The sequence below is a fragment of the Rhinopithecus roxellana genome, chromosome 9, assembly GCF_007565055.1.
Source record: "Rhinopithecus roxellana isolate Shanxi Qingling chromosome 9, ASM756505v1, whole genome shotgun sequence".
In the NCBI taxonomy this organism is placed as follows: domain Eukaryota; kingdom Metazoa; phylum Chordata; class Mammalia; order Primates; family Cercopithecidae; genus Rhinopithecus; species Rhinopithecus roxellana.
This window is the reverse complement of record NC_044557.1, coordinates 85925483-85940820: the sequence shown is the minus strand read 5'-3', so window position 1 is coordinate 85940820 and position 15338 is coordinate 85925483. Positions and strand designations below refer to the sequence as shown.

The 15338-nt window shown below is 40.9% G+C and overlaps 1 protein-coding gene across 3 annotated transcripts in view; it reads right to left on the bottom strand.

Moving 5' to 3' along the window:
* Positions 1-15338, bottom strand: part of TRAPPC9 (trafficking protein particle complex 9) — a 735254-nt gene that overhangs the window by 588718 nt on the left and 131198 nt on the right. The gene's annotated exons all lie outside the window — the stretch shown is intronic.

The following is a 15338-nucleotide window of genomic DNA, read 5'->3' as shown; positions in this document are numbered from 1 at the left end:
AAACCCTTATCAAATTTCAAGAAAGTCTGTAGGCAGGACTAGAGAATCAGTATATTTTATAACTTAACAATACTTTTTCGGCAATTACTAGGTAATTACCAAGCAAAATGCCAGGACCTGTCTGTCCCTCAGGAGTTTGTAATTTATCTGTATGACAGATACTTAGACAAATAAGTACAAATCAACATTTTTGATGCAAATATAGAGCTTTGTGAGAAAAGACTGTTGTTCCCCACCCCGCCCCCATCCCTTTCACAACGAGGGAGGAAAAGAGGACACAGGCGATAATCATGTCCGCTTACTGCCCATGGCACACTCTAGACAGGCCACAGACACAGAAGCTCAGGAGCACCGCTGTGCTCTACAACTCAGGCTGGCTCAGGAAGGCAGGCACTCCTGTCCCCACTTTGCAAATGAAAACCTGAAACCAAGTGAAGTTAAGCAGCTTGTCAAAGACCATGTACTTGGCCTTAGGCCTGTGGTTTTCTCACTAGAGTGTTTTAAAGAATTAAGGAAAGGATGGGATTACGGGAGGGGTGTGAACAAGGGAGTCTCTCCTTGCAGCATCTACCTTCTCTGTGAAAGACCAAAGTCACTTTTGATGAGGAAGACAGAGGACTTGGAGAGAAGAGCAGCAGAGGGACACGATCACCAGGGATGAGACCTAGAACAGCGAAGTTAGATCCCACTCCAGGAGATGGCTTGGTCTTTCCCTGTCTACTGTGCCACCACCTTAGGGGAAGTCCTTCAGCCTTTCTGCATCTTGTTTGCCTGCAGTAAGAGGAGTGCCTATATCAGGAATTACTAAGGATAAATAAGATAATGCATTAAAAAAATGACTGGCAGATATGGTGCACTGAATAAACGGAAATGATAATAACCATTATCATCATTATCATATAGATGCACTGGACTGGACAAAGAGCAGGTAAACAGCTGCAAAGTGAAGCCAAGTGCTCCACAGAAGCTGGTGACCATAAATAATAAATACCAAGGCAAGGACTTCATAGAGCTCAGGCACATGTATTAATTGGTAAACTGCTACCACAGGAATTGTCTGTGCCTAAGCAAAGCATTCTTCTTCTTTTTTTTTTTTTTTTGAAACGGGTTCTCACTAGTCTCCCAGGCTGGAGTGCAGAGGTACAATCTTAGCTCACTGCAACCTCCGCCTCCCAGGTTCAAGCAATCCTCCCACCTCAGCCTCCTAAGTAGCTGAGACTACAGGCATGTGTCACCATGCTTGGCTGATTTTTTAATTTTTGGTAGAGATGAGGTCTCACTACATTGCCCAGGCTAGTCTCGAACTCCTGGGCTCAACTGATACCCCCGCCTTGGCCTTCCAAAGTGTGGGAATTACAGGCATGAACCATCACACCCAGCCTGCATCATTCTTAGGAAGCCAGAGAACAGAGCAGAAAAGTGACCAAAATGACTTTTGAATACAACACAACAAGGTTAATCTGAAACATGAAAAAAGACTTTAAATAACTTAACCATTCTCAATCTATAAAAATCTCCCAAAGGGCCCCAGTTGATACCATGTATATTATCTAATTTGCCTAATGTTAGGCAGAGCACTTATGGGTGAGGTATCCTGTTCAGTTGAAATCTACCACCCCATATGCACTCTCAGTAAATGCTGCTGAAATGAAGAAGGAAAGGGATCTATTTGCAGTGCCTCATGCCACTTGCACTGTTATCCAAGAAAGGAAAGGCACCACAGTGTATAATGTGGCTAAGCTCTGAACAGCATTTCTAGACAGAAAATAACGTCCACACTGAGTAGCATGGGGAAGCTGCTTCACTGAGCGTGGTCTGGCTGTGCCATTTCGTTAGAGAACCCCCGTGTGTGTGCTTTAGGTCTGGTCACTATCCTGTGGAGGAATTTCCTATGTAGCGGTACAGCCTGGCTATGAGCACTCTCAGAGCTTTGTGGAAGGCCAGGTTGGGGGTACCTCAATATTCACTTATTCCCCTTGAGCGTTGCAGGGCACACCTCTCCGGCTGTGCCTGGTGACTCCCTGAAGGGAGTCAAATGCTCATCTTCTGCTGGGATGGAAAAGGGACCGTCGCCTGCTGCAGGGGCAGAGGTGATCTGTGGATATGTAACGAATCACCAGTGATTTTCAGCAGTGCCTACTGCCATGTGCTCCTGCTAGGCACAGGGAATGGGGGTTACTTCTTGGCTTTCCCCTACTACCACACGACCCCATCGCCATTTCAGTGGGGTTTCCAGAGTCAAACGCTCATGCCCAACTGTCAGCACGGCCCATCCAGTGCAAAGGCCCCATCCACCTTCTCCTAAAAGATTCAAGTGTCGGCTATAAACTGTTGCCAGATCTATTATTTCATCAGGAATTACAAACCGGTGATTTTCTAATTCTCTAATTCCTCTGCACTTATAAGCTAGAATTTGTCTATAAGGAAGGATTTTTTTCCTCATCAATCATTTGGTTATCCTGGAACACAGACAACACAGACACTAATAAATAGTTGAGTCTTTCCCTTTATTTACTGAGTGGAGAACTCTTGCCCTATCAAACTCCAGTAATGACCAATGCATCGTTTTGTTTATTGTTTGGTATCATTACATATTGATGGATTTTTATCTAACTGATGTTTCTGTTGTCATCACATCCTTTTTTATTTCTAATTGATACATAATAATTGTACATATTTATGGGGTACAGTATGATGTTTCAACGCACTTATTGTATAACAATCAAATCAGGGTAATCAGCATATACACTGCCTCAAACATTTATCGGTTCTTTGTGATAAGAGCATTCAAATTCCTCTCTTCTAGCTTTTTTGAAATATACCTTTGTGTGAACTATAGTCACCTAACCGTGCATTAGTATACCAGAACTTACTTCTCCCATCTAACCAGAGCATTGTATCCACTGTATCCTCTCCCCATCTCCCTTCCCCCGACCATCCCCAGCCTCTTCTAACCTCTATTCTGTTAATTCCATGAGACAAATGTTTAAAAATTTCACACCTGGCCGGGCATGGTGGCTCAAGCCTGTAATCCCAGCACTTTGGGAGGCCGAGACAGGCGGATCACAAGGTCAGGAGATCAAGACCATCCTGGCTAATCCGGTGAAACCCCGTCTCTACTAAAAAATACAAAAAAAAAAACTAGCCGGGCGAGGTGGCAGGCACCTGTAGTCCCAGCTACTCGGGAGGCTGAGGCAGGAGAATGGCGTAAACCCGGGAGGCAGAGCTTGCAGTGAGCTGAGATCCGGCCACTGCACTCCAGCCTGGGTGACAGAGCGAGACTCTGTCTCAAAAAAAAAAAAAAAAAATTCACACCTGAGGGAGACCATGCAGGATTTGTCTTTCTGTGCCTGGCTTTTTTCACTTAACATATGCCCTCCAGGTTCATCTGTGTTGTTGCAAATGACAGGATTTAATTCTTTTTTATGGCTGAATAGTATTCCACTGTGTATCTGTATCATATTTTCTTTATCCATCCACCTGCTGAATGGCACTTAGGTTGATTCCATATCTTGGCTATTTGAACAGTGCGGCAATAAATACAGGCATGCAGTCACCCCTTCAACACTGACTTCTTTTCCTTTGTATATATGCTCAGTAGTGGAATGGAAGATCATACAGTGGTTCTATTTTCAAGTTTTTTGAGGAACCCCCATACTGTTTAACATAATGGCTGTACTAATTTACATTCCCACCAATAGTGTATAAAGGATCCCTTTTCTTCACCTCCTCACCAACATTTAATCTTTTGACTTTTTGATAATAGGCATTCCAGCTGGAGAAAGGTGATCTCTCATGGTGGTTTTTATTTGCATTTCCCTGATGATTAGTGACGTTGAACATTTTTTCATATATCTTTTGGCCATTTGTATGTCGGGTTTTTTTTGGGGGGGGGGAGGGCATGTGAGATTATAAGGGCTGATTTTGAGAGATAAAATACGTTCAGTTTCTCTACATATTTTTTTTTTTTTTTTTTTTTTTTTTTTTTGAGACGGAGTCTGGCTCTGCCGCCCAGGCTGGAGTGCAGTGGCCGGATCTCGACTCACTGTAAGCTCTGCCTCCCGGGTTTACGCCATTCTCCTGCCTCAGCCTCCCGAGTAGCTGGGACTACAGGCGCCCACCACCTCGCCCGGCTAGTTTTTGTATTTTTTAGTAGAGACGGGGTTTCACCGTGTTAGCCAGGATGGTCTCGATCTCCTGACCTCGTGATCCACCCGTCTCGGCCTCCCAAAGTGCTGGGATTACAGGCTTGAGCCACCGCGCCCGGCCAGTTTCTCTACATATTAATCATTATTGTCAAAGGCACACAGATGCAAGACCAGCATATGGGCCCCTGTGCCAGATTAACAAGGTTTTCTTGAAGCAGTAACCAACTCCTTAGTAAAGGTTATAAAGATTATAAAAGGCTTATGACAGTTATATCTTACGTTCAAGATTAAAATTTTATAGATAGTTCATAAAATTTTGAAAAACAAATTTAATTGGTTTCATGCTATTTTATTAGGGCATATTGTTTGGAAAATTAAGTCTTCTTTCTCAAAGAATGAAGGTTTTCACCTTTTTAAAAAAAATCCTTGAGTTATTACTTTGGTCAAATGAATGACTTATTTTATAATTATCTGTGATATCAAGTGTTTTAAACCTCTGACCTTTCCAAAATCAAAGTATAAATTATGTCTTTTTCTGACCTAATTAATCCTTTAAGATATTAGTTTCCCTAAAGTCCAAAAGTTATATAATTTGTCTTATTTGGTATAAAAATTACACAGGAAACATTGTCAAATATGAAATGGTGTTTAGTTTTCTTTAGGTTATATTTATACAAATATGTTATTGGTATGTGTTCCAAAATCAAGGGAAACTCCTATAATTCTGATATGATGTAGTGTACATTATCAATAATAATTATAACTGTTATGTTAAATTATTGTGTGCTACAGAGGTAACAAATTTCCTTATGGATTGTATCTTTGACTATGGCTGCCCTAAAACCTTTTGTCATCCACAGACAATTGTTGCCTATTTTGGTCCTCTTTAGAAGGTGGTTTTATAACCAGCTATAAAACTCTACCAGGTACTCTTGAATACAAGTTTCTGATAACTTTGGAGATTGTGACATCAGAACAAAAGAAAAACTTTCAGGACTCATGGAGAACTGAAATGTTCAGGAATATCAAGCAGAATGGAAATTAACTACAGACTGGACTAATACAAGACTTAAGTAATCTTTTTGACTTTTGCTTAAAACATTGCTGGTCCTTTGTTTTGTTTTTTCAGAGTCAAGGAAACTTTCCTTTTGAGCTATTAACAGCTTTTAATGATTGAGTGTACTATGAACAAAATTTAGAACATATTTGTTTCATTCTACCTGACTCCTCCAGAATTTGGAAACTATTTGTGAGTATTCTTAATACCTAATTTGTTAAGAGTTTTTATCATGAAGGGATGCTGAATTTTGTCAAATGCTTTTTCTGCATCTATAGAAATGAAAATATGCTTTTGGTTCTTCATTCCATTAATGTGATATATCACATGTATGTTGAACCATATTTGCATCCCTGAGATGAATTCCACTTGATCATGGTGGAAGATCTTTTAAATGTGTTGTTGAATTTTGTTTGCTAGTATTTTGTGGAAGATTTTTGCATCTAATCTTCATCAAGGATATCTGTCTTTTGAGATTAGTTTTCTTTTGTTGATGGTGTGTCTTTGTCTAGTTTTAGTATACCAAAGTAATGCTGGCTTCACAGAATGAGTTTGGAAGTAGTTTGAGAAAAATTGGTACTAGTTCTTTGTTAAATGTTTCAGCAGTGAAGCCCTCAGGTCCTGGGTTTTCTTTGATGGGAGACTTTTTATTACTGATTCAATTTTCTCATTTGTTTTTGGTCTGTTCAGATTTTCTATTTCTTCATGATTCAATCTTGGCAGGTTGTATGTGTCCACGCAGTTATCCATGTCTTCTAGGTCACTGAGTTTGTTCACATATAATTCTTCATAATAGTCTCTTGTGATCTTTTATGTTTCTGTGTTATCAGTTGTAAATTTCTCCTTTTTAATCTCTGATTTTATTGATTTGACATTTACTCTTTTTTCATAATCTAGCTAAAGGTTTGTTAAGCTTTTCAAAACACCAGCTCTTCATTTCATTAATCTTTTGTATGGTTTTTCTAATCTCTATTTCATTTATCTCCACTCTGATCTTTATTATTTCCTTCCTTCTACTAACCTTGGTTGAGTCTGTTCTTGTTTTTCTAGTTCCTTAAGATGCAGTGTTAGATTGTTTATCTGAAAGCTTTCTTCTTTTTGATGTAGGCACCACCTTTGGCCAGTGGGAGTCCCTTCTGGTTGGTTCCCATTATTCTTTGATCCCATTCTTTCTGGTTCATATCCAGCCGGAGGCCTAGAATAAAATCATTTCTCCAAGGAGCTCTTATTCCCTTTAGTGGAAAGAAGTGTTTAAAGACTAAAACCCAGAGGCTAGAAGTGCTCATTGCTCCTGGATTCTCATTGTCTCTGAAGGGCTTTACAAAGGACAGGCCAACTTACAAAGTTTTTACGGTGGTAAGATTATAAGTGATTTCTGCTTTAATTTTTTTTTAAGTTTGACAACTAAAAATAAAACATTTGGACTATCAGCTCCTTAAAAGGAAGAAAGTCGTATCATTACTCACAATTACATTTACTGAGCACTTACTATGTGCCAAATATGGTACTATGTTCTTTAGACTATAAAATCTTTAAGGCAAGGGATTCTGGTATATATTAATAACAAACTTCTATATCTTTTATCCAAAATAGTCATATAATACCCTCTTACAAAATACCTGCCAAAGAAGAGGGGAAAGGCATTATGATCCCCTTTTAAAGTTCATAAAGATGAACCCAGGAACAACCCTGGAAGTTTGATTATGGATTGGTATCAAATGTCACCAAAAAATAATTATTAATGTTTTAAGTATAATATTGCAGTTTTATAAGAAAATGCTCATATTTTAGCAATGCATACTAAAGTATATGTTCTCCAGTTCACAGACAGCTGTGCTTTCATCTCTTCTGACCTCAGAGGAGTCTGTGCAGTAGGCACAATTGTCTCCATTTTACAGGCCTCTGGATACTCAGGATTTTCCCATTTGTCTTTGTAGAATTGGCCTATTCTTTTTTAGAGAACTCCAGACATTGGCATAGAATATATATATTTTTAATGGGCTCTATTAGTCTCCCGGAGAGGGAGTAAATAGGGGGTATGGTCTTGAGATTATGTTCATACTAATCCCCTCTCTGGTTGGCTCTGGTCAGGGGTGTACATCTGCCCTAACTCTTTTTCCCTTTGGAAGCTCTTGAGGTTCAGCAGTGTTGGCATGAGAAAGAGTTCAAGGTCAGATTCTTTTCCCCTTTGGAAGCCCCTGAGGTTCAGCATAGTGTTGGCATAGGAAAGAATTCAAGGTCAGAATTTCTTCCCCCTTTGGAAGTCTATATGGTTCTGCATGGTGTTGGCACGCAGAAGACTTCAAAGTCACAATTCTTTGCCTCTTTGGAAGTCCTTATGGTTCAGCATGGTGTTGTCATGGGGAAGAGTTCAAGGTCAGAATTCTTTTCTCCTTTGGAAGCCCCTGTGGTTCAGCATGGTGTTGGCATAGAAAGGAGTTCAAGGTCAAAATTTGTCCCCCTTTGGAAATCCTTATGGTTCATCATGGTGTCGGCATGGAGAAGAGTTCAAGGTCAGAATTCTTTTCTCCTTTGGAAGCCCTTGAGGTTCAGCATGGTGTTGGCTTGGGGAAGAGTTCAAGGTCAGATTCTTTTCTCCTTTGGAAGCCCTTGTAGTTCAACATGGTGTTGGCATAAGGAAAAGGTCAAGCTCAGGATTCTTTTTCCCCTTTGGAAGCTCTTATTAAGGTTCAGCACGGTGTTGGCATGGGGAAGAGTTCAAAGTCTGAAATGATATATCTCTGAGATTTTCTTTAAAATAATTCAGCAAATTTAAAAAGCAAGAGATGAAGTAAATGTGTAAAAGTCTTGATAACCACTGAATCCGGGTAACGGATATATGAGGATTCATTTTACAATTTTTTTTACCTTTATGTTTGAAATGTTTCATAGCAACACTTTTTTTTATATTTTGACAAATTATCATTGCATGTATTTATAGAGTACAAAGTGTTAGGATTTTTAATACAATGTGAAATGATTAAATCAAGCGAATTAGCGTATCCATCACCTGAAATACTTAACATTTTTGAAATAAGAGCATTTTAAATTTGTTCTTTTAGTAATACTGAAATGTATAGCACTCAACTCTCAGCCATATTCACCAGGCTGTGCAAGAGATCCCCAAAAAAAGTCAAACTTACTCCTCCTGTCTAACTGAGGCTTTCCACCTTTTTGACCATCATCTCCCCATTCCACCTATCTCCCAGCCTCTGCTAACCACCATTCTACTCTCTGCTTGTATAAGTTCAGTTGTTTTGCATCCCACATATAAGTGAGAACATGTGGTACTTGTCTTTCTGTGTTTGGCTTATTTCACTTAGCCTCATGCTCTCCAGTTCCATCCATGCTGTCACAAATAACAAAATTTCTTCCCTTTTTACAGCTGTATAGTAAAGCACTGTGCGTTCTCCAAGTACAAAGCAGAGGCTTGCTGAGCCTTGGTAGACAAGAGAACAACCGAGATTCCTCCTCCAAGACCATGGTTGCCAAAGGTTAGGGCCAAGCAGCAAAGCTTGAAGAAACGCCTCCAAGGCATCAGGACCCTTCATTGAGTGCAAGGCAGTACCCTGTGGAAGGCTGGGGGCAGGACCAAGAGAGAACTCCCAAAATGCAGAAAGCCAGAGATAGGGCTGGAGATCAAAGAAAACTCCCCCAAACCCACAAATCCAGCATCCAGGCTCAAAGCACAAAGACGGAAAGCTGGCGACTAACTGCAAACCAAACACCAGTCTTTTCTATGCTCAGACCCCAAGCCAAGAGAAGGTCAAATCCTGACCACACCTTCAAACACCTGAAGCTAAAGATGAAACGACCCCAAGGAGAGCTAGGACCAAGGCTACACCCAGCTCAGCTACAGAACACACTGGCAATGCCCCACCCCCCTGGTGGCAAGCCTTTTGATAAGGGTAAATATTTACTTTACGCTTTTTAATAGAAGTCCAAAAGAGGAAGTAGTACAATATTTGAAGGGAGTTATGTTAAAAATGCATATTATAATCTCCAGAGCAGGCACTTTTCAAATAGAGACATAGCTTAAAAAGCCAACAGAAGCTGGATGCAGTGGCTCACACCTGTGTTCCCAGGACTTCTGGAGGCTGAGGCAGGAGAACTGCTTCAGGTCAGGAGTTCAAGGCCAACCTGGGCAACATAGCAAGACCCCCACCTCTACCAAAAAAAAAAAAGTAAAAAGTAACCAGGCACAGTGGTGTGCACCCGTATTCCCAACAATTCAGGAGGCTGAGGTGCAAGGGTTGCTTGAACCCAGTAGTTCAAGGCTGCAGTGAGCTATGATTACGGGCCACTGTACTCCAGCCTGGGAAACAGAGTGAGATCCTGCCTCAAAAAACAAAAAAGCCAACAGAAAAGACAAAGTAGAATACAAGCGTGTTATCGTAAAATATCTATTTGGTCTTTGACTACATTGCCGGGCATACAACTCCTAAAATCCTTAGAATCTTAAGACATCTAAGGTTTTACTTCATGTATTGTAAAGCTCTGCTATTAAGTACATACAAATTTAGTATTGTATGTCTTATAATCTCCAGAGCAGGCAATTTTTAAATAGAGATATGGCTTAAAAAGCCAACAGAATCTAAGACATCACTTAGAAGTGATGTCTTTTTGTGCACTGAGTTGACCGAAGGCTGACAGTCCCCAAGCAACTTCAGGATAAGGCTGGTCACCAGAAAAACCAAGGCATAAGATGAGAGGCCTGGGACTTTTAGCCCCACCACTAGGAATGGGAGAGAGACTGAAGGTTGAGTTGATCAGCAGCCAGTGGTCTAATGAGTCATGCCTATGTCATGAAGCCTCCATAAAAACCCAAAAAGACAAGGTTTGGAGAGCTTGCAAATAACAGCTGGGGCTCCTGGAGGGTGGTGCACCTGGAGAGGCGCGGCAGCTCTGCGCCCCTTCCCCCACACCTCGCCCTGGGTGTCTCTTCATTTATGCCCTTTGTAATCTCCTTTATAATAAACCAGGAAACGTAAGTAAGTGTTTCCTTGAGTTTTGAGAGTTGCTCTAGCAAATTATTCGAACCCAAGGAGGAGGTGGTGGAATCTCTGATTCACAGACAGTCAATCAGAAACAGAGGTCATCACCTGGGGCCTCTAAGCGTATCTGAAAGGGTGGCAGGGAACAGTTTCATGGGACTGGACTCTCAATCTGTGGGATCCCACACTATCTTCAGATAGGTGGTATCAGAAGTGAATTCGAGGACAACCAGCTAGTATCTGTTGGAAAACTGACTGACTGGTTATTAATGGGAAGAAATCCTTACACACATTTTGGTAACCAGAGGTCACAGAAATTTTCTGTGTTGGTTGTTGCGCTGAGAGAACAGAAAAAAAACTTTGAATGTGTTTTTCCACAGAACAAAATATATTTTATTCTCCCAAATAAAGGCATAAAAGGAGAAAAAAGAAGAGCAAAAAAAACAGATATGACAAACAGAAAACAAACACCGCGATGGTGGACTTGAATCCATCCACACAAAACTCGATAAAAAACCCCAGATCCAACTATATATACTTTATACTTTCAGGAAACAAAGTATTTAAAATATATATATATATATTTTTTTTATTTCCATAGGTTTTTGGGGAACAGGTGGTGTCTGATTACATAAATAAGTTCTTTAGTGATTTCTGACATGTTGGTTCACCCATTACCCTAGCGATATACACTGTACCCAATTTATAGTATTTTATCCCTCACCCCCCTCCCACCCTTTCCCCGTAGTCCCCAAAGTCCATGGCATCATTCTTATGCCTTGCATCCTGATAGCTTAGATCCCACTTTTGAAGGAGAACATACGATGTTTGGTTTTCAGGAAACAACCTTTAAATATGAAGGCACAGATTGAAAATAAAAGGATGGGGAGAAAAGATATACTGCATGAACACAGGTAATAAGCATAACAAATCTGGTGTGGCAACATTAATATCAGACAAAGGGGATTTCAGTGTAAGCAAAGGGACGAATGGACACGTTTCGTAATGAAAGGAGGCAATTCATCAAGGAGATACAATACTAAATGTGCATGTACTTAATAGTAGAGCTTTACAATACATGAAGCAAAACCTGATAGAACTAAAGAACAGAAAGATCCATGATTTTTTTAAAGTTGGAGGCTTTAACACCCCTTTGTTAATATAAATAAATGAGGCCAAGCATGGTGGCTCACATCTGTAATCCCAGTACTTTGGGAGGCCGAGGCAGGAGGATTGCTTGAGCCCAGGAGTTAGAGACCAGTCTGGGCAACATGATGAGCCCTGTTTCTACAAAAAATAAGAAAATTAGGTGGGCGTGGTAGTACATGCCCATAGGCCCAACTACTCAGGAGGCTGAGGCTGGAAAATTACTCGAGCCCAGGAAGCAGAGACTGCAGTAAGCCACGATCGTGCCACTGCACTCCAGCCTGAGCAACAGAGAGAGACCCTATCTCAAAAATAAATAAATAAAATTTTAAAACTTTTAAAGTAAAAGAATAGACAATCATGATATGGAAGATTTAAACAAACTATTAAATAACTTCTTCAACTGACATTTATACAACACTATACCCCTCAACTGCAGAATATAAGTTCTTTTCAAGTACTCATGAAAAATTCACCAAGAAAGACCAAATGCCACACCATAAAACACATCTCGATACATTTTAAAAGACTGAAATCACACAGAATATGCTCTGACCATTACAGTATTAAAACAGAAATCAATAACAATACCATTTCCACAACGGCTACAAATACCTGAAAAGTAAGCAATACACACACAAGTCAAAAATAAAAACAAAAGTGAAATGTTAAAAACATTTCTAACTGAATGGTAATAAAAATACAACAGTTCAAAATTTGTGAGACGTACCTGAAGAAGTGCTTAGAGGGAAAAATTATAGCTTTAAATGTTCATATTAGAAAAAAACAAAGGTCCCAAACCAATATCAAAGTCTGCACTGTAGAAGCTAGAAAAAGACATAAAATTAAATATAAAGTAGAAAGAAAATAAATAATGAAACAGGAAACAGGAAACAATAAGGAAAATCAACAAAGTCAACGGTTCTTTGAGAAAAAAGGAAAAACCCCTAGGAGAGAAACACATATCATCTATATCAGGAATAAAAAGGAGGCAGATTGTACACTCATTAAGAGCACAATAAGGGAATAGTGTAAACAACCATATGCCAATACATTTGACAACTGTGGTGAAACAGACAAACTCCTTGGGGGTAAAATGACACAAGAAAAAACTGACAATCTTAACAGTCCTGTATTTATTAAAGAACTTGAATCTGTAACCCAAACTCCCACAAAAACTTCCATCCCAGATGGCTTCACTCATAAGTTCTATCAAACATCTAAAGAAGAAATAATATCAGTCTTATACAAACTCTTTCAGAAAACAAAGGAGCGAATACTTCCCAACTTGTGTTATGAAGTCAGCACAACCCTGACACCGAAACCTGACAAATAATTAAAAGAATAAACTTAGACAGTAAAAGCAGCATGGAGTCTTCAGCATTCTCACAGAACTAAAGAGATAAACAGCAGCGTTCAGGATCCACTGAGGAAGAGAGACCCCCAAAAATACCACGAGTTCTCAGTTAGCACCCCCAAAGCACTATATAATAAGAGTACACTGAAGCCTTTTAAAAACTGCAATTTGTATACCTTTATTAAAGAAGTTGATATACAAATGGATATACAAATGGAAATATACAAATGGAAATCTGATATACAAATGAAAATCTGGGTAGTTTCTAAGAAGTGGGGGGTTACTTCAGGGAAGGCACCTGAAGACCTGTGCAGTCATTACTTTTCGGGGAACCTTGCCTGGTGACTCTGACTTGTGCTCCGCTCTGTCATGTCTGGATCTGGTGATGCAGAAGCAGGCCATGTAGTGCACATGTGCCTCATAGGTAGCAGTGATCTAGAAATGCTTTACATCCTCCCACCATGATCAAAGGGCCCGCTTTGCCTGCCACCACCCACAATGCTCTACAACCACGACCAGTGATGTCTGACATACTAATGTCTCAACAAGACGAACATCATCACTGATGACTGTCAGATGTGCATTATGGCCGGGTGTGATGGCTCACACCTGTACTCCCTGCACTTTGAGAAGCCAAGGCAGAAGGATCACTTGAGCTCAGGAGTTCAAAACCAGTCTGGGCAACACAATGAGACTTTGTCTCTAATAAAATTCAAAAAAAATTAAATTCGTTGGGTGTAATGGCACATGCCTGGAGTCCTAAGCTACTCCGAGGGCTGAGGTGGGAGGATCGCTTGAGCCCAGGAGGTCAAGGCTGCAGTGAGTCCTGATGGTGCTACTGCACTCCAGCCTTGGTGATGGAGCAAGACCCTGTCTCAAAAAAATAAAATAAAATGTATATTGCTTATTTTCTCTTTTGGTCACAAAAAAGAAACATGATACAGTGATACAAAAAACAATCATCCAGGTTGGGCGCAGTAGCTCATGCCTGTAATCCCAGCACTCTGGGAGGCCGAGGCAAGCGGATCACCTGAGGTCAGGTGTTCGAGACCAGCCTGACCAATATGGTGAAACCCCGTCTCTACTAAAAATACAAAAATTAGCAGGGTGTGGTGGTGTGAGCCTGTAGTCCCAGCTACTCAGGAGGCTGACACAGAAGAATTGTTTGAACCTGGGAGATGGAGGTTGCAGTGAGCTGAGATCATGCCACTTCACTCCAGCCTGGGTGACAGGACGTCTAAAAAAAAAGACAAGACAAGAATCATCTGACCCTCATGCACTGCTGGAAGGAATGTAAAATAGTACATCTGCTGTGCCAAACAGTTTGGCAGTTCCTCAAAAACTTAAGCATAGAATTACCATATGATCCAGCAATTCCACTCTCACTACACATATACCAAAAAAAATTGAAAATAGAGACTTCAACAGGTACTTGTAGACCAATGTGCATAGCAGCACCATTCACAATGGCCAAAAGGTAGAAACAACCCAAATGTCCATCGACTGATGAACAGATAAACAAAATGCAGTCTATCCATACAATGGAATATTATTCAGCTCTAAAAAGGAATGAAATTTTGATAAATGCTACTACAATACAGACAAACCTTAAAACATGCTAAGTGAAATAAGTCAGACACAAAAGAACAAATATTGTATGACTCTACTTATATGAGGTACCAAAAATAGGCAAATTCCTGGAGATGAAAAGCAGAATGATGGTTGCCAGGAGGATGAGAGGAGAGAGAATGAGAACTCGTGTGTAATGGGCACAGAGCTTCTGTGTGGAGTGACGAAAAAGTTCTAGAAATGGAGGGTGGTGATGGTTGCACCACACTGTGAATGTATGTACTCAATACCATTGAATTGTACGCTTAAAACAGTTAAAATGGTACGGCCGGGCGCGGTGGCTCAAGCCTGTAATCCCAGCACTTTGGGAGGCCGAGGCGGGCGGATCACAAGGTCAGGAGGTCGAGACCATCCTGGCTAACACAGTGAAACCCCGTCTCCACTTAAAAAATACAAAAAATTAGCCGGGCGAGATGGCGGCGCCTGTAGTCCCAGCTACTCGGGAGGCTGAGGCAGGAGAATGGCGTAAACCCGGGAGGCGGAGCTTGCAGTGAGCTGAGATCCAGCCACTGCACTCCAGCCTGGGCGACAGAGCGAGACTCCGTCTCAAAAAAAAAAAAAAAAAAAACAGTTAAAATGGTACATTTTGGCCGGGCGCGGTGGGTCAAGTCGGTAATCCCAGCACTTTGGGAGGCCGAGACGGGCGGATCACAAGGTCAGGAGATCGAGACCATCCTGGCTAACACGGTGAAACCCCGTCTCTACTAAAAAATACAAAAAACTAGCAGGGCGAGGTGGCGGGCGCCTGTAGTCCCAGCTACTCGGGAGGCTGAGGCAGGAGAATGGCGTGAACTCGGGAGGCGGAGCTTGCAGTGAGCTGAGATCCGGCCACTGCACTCCAGCCTGGGCCACAGAGCGAGACTCTGTCTCAACAAAAAAAAAAAAAAAAAAAAAAAAAAGGTACATTTTGTGATGTGTATATCTTACCACAGTTTTCAAAATCAATGTAAAAATAATTTAAAATTGGCCGGGCATGGTGGCTCACGCCTGTAACCCCAGCACTTTGG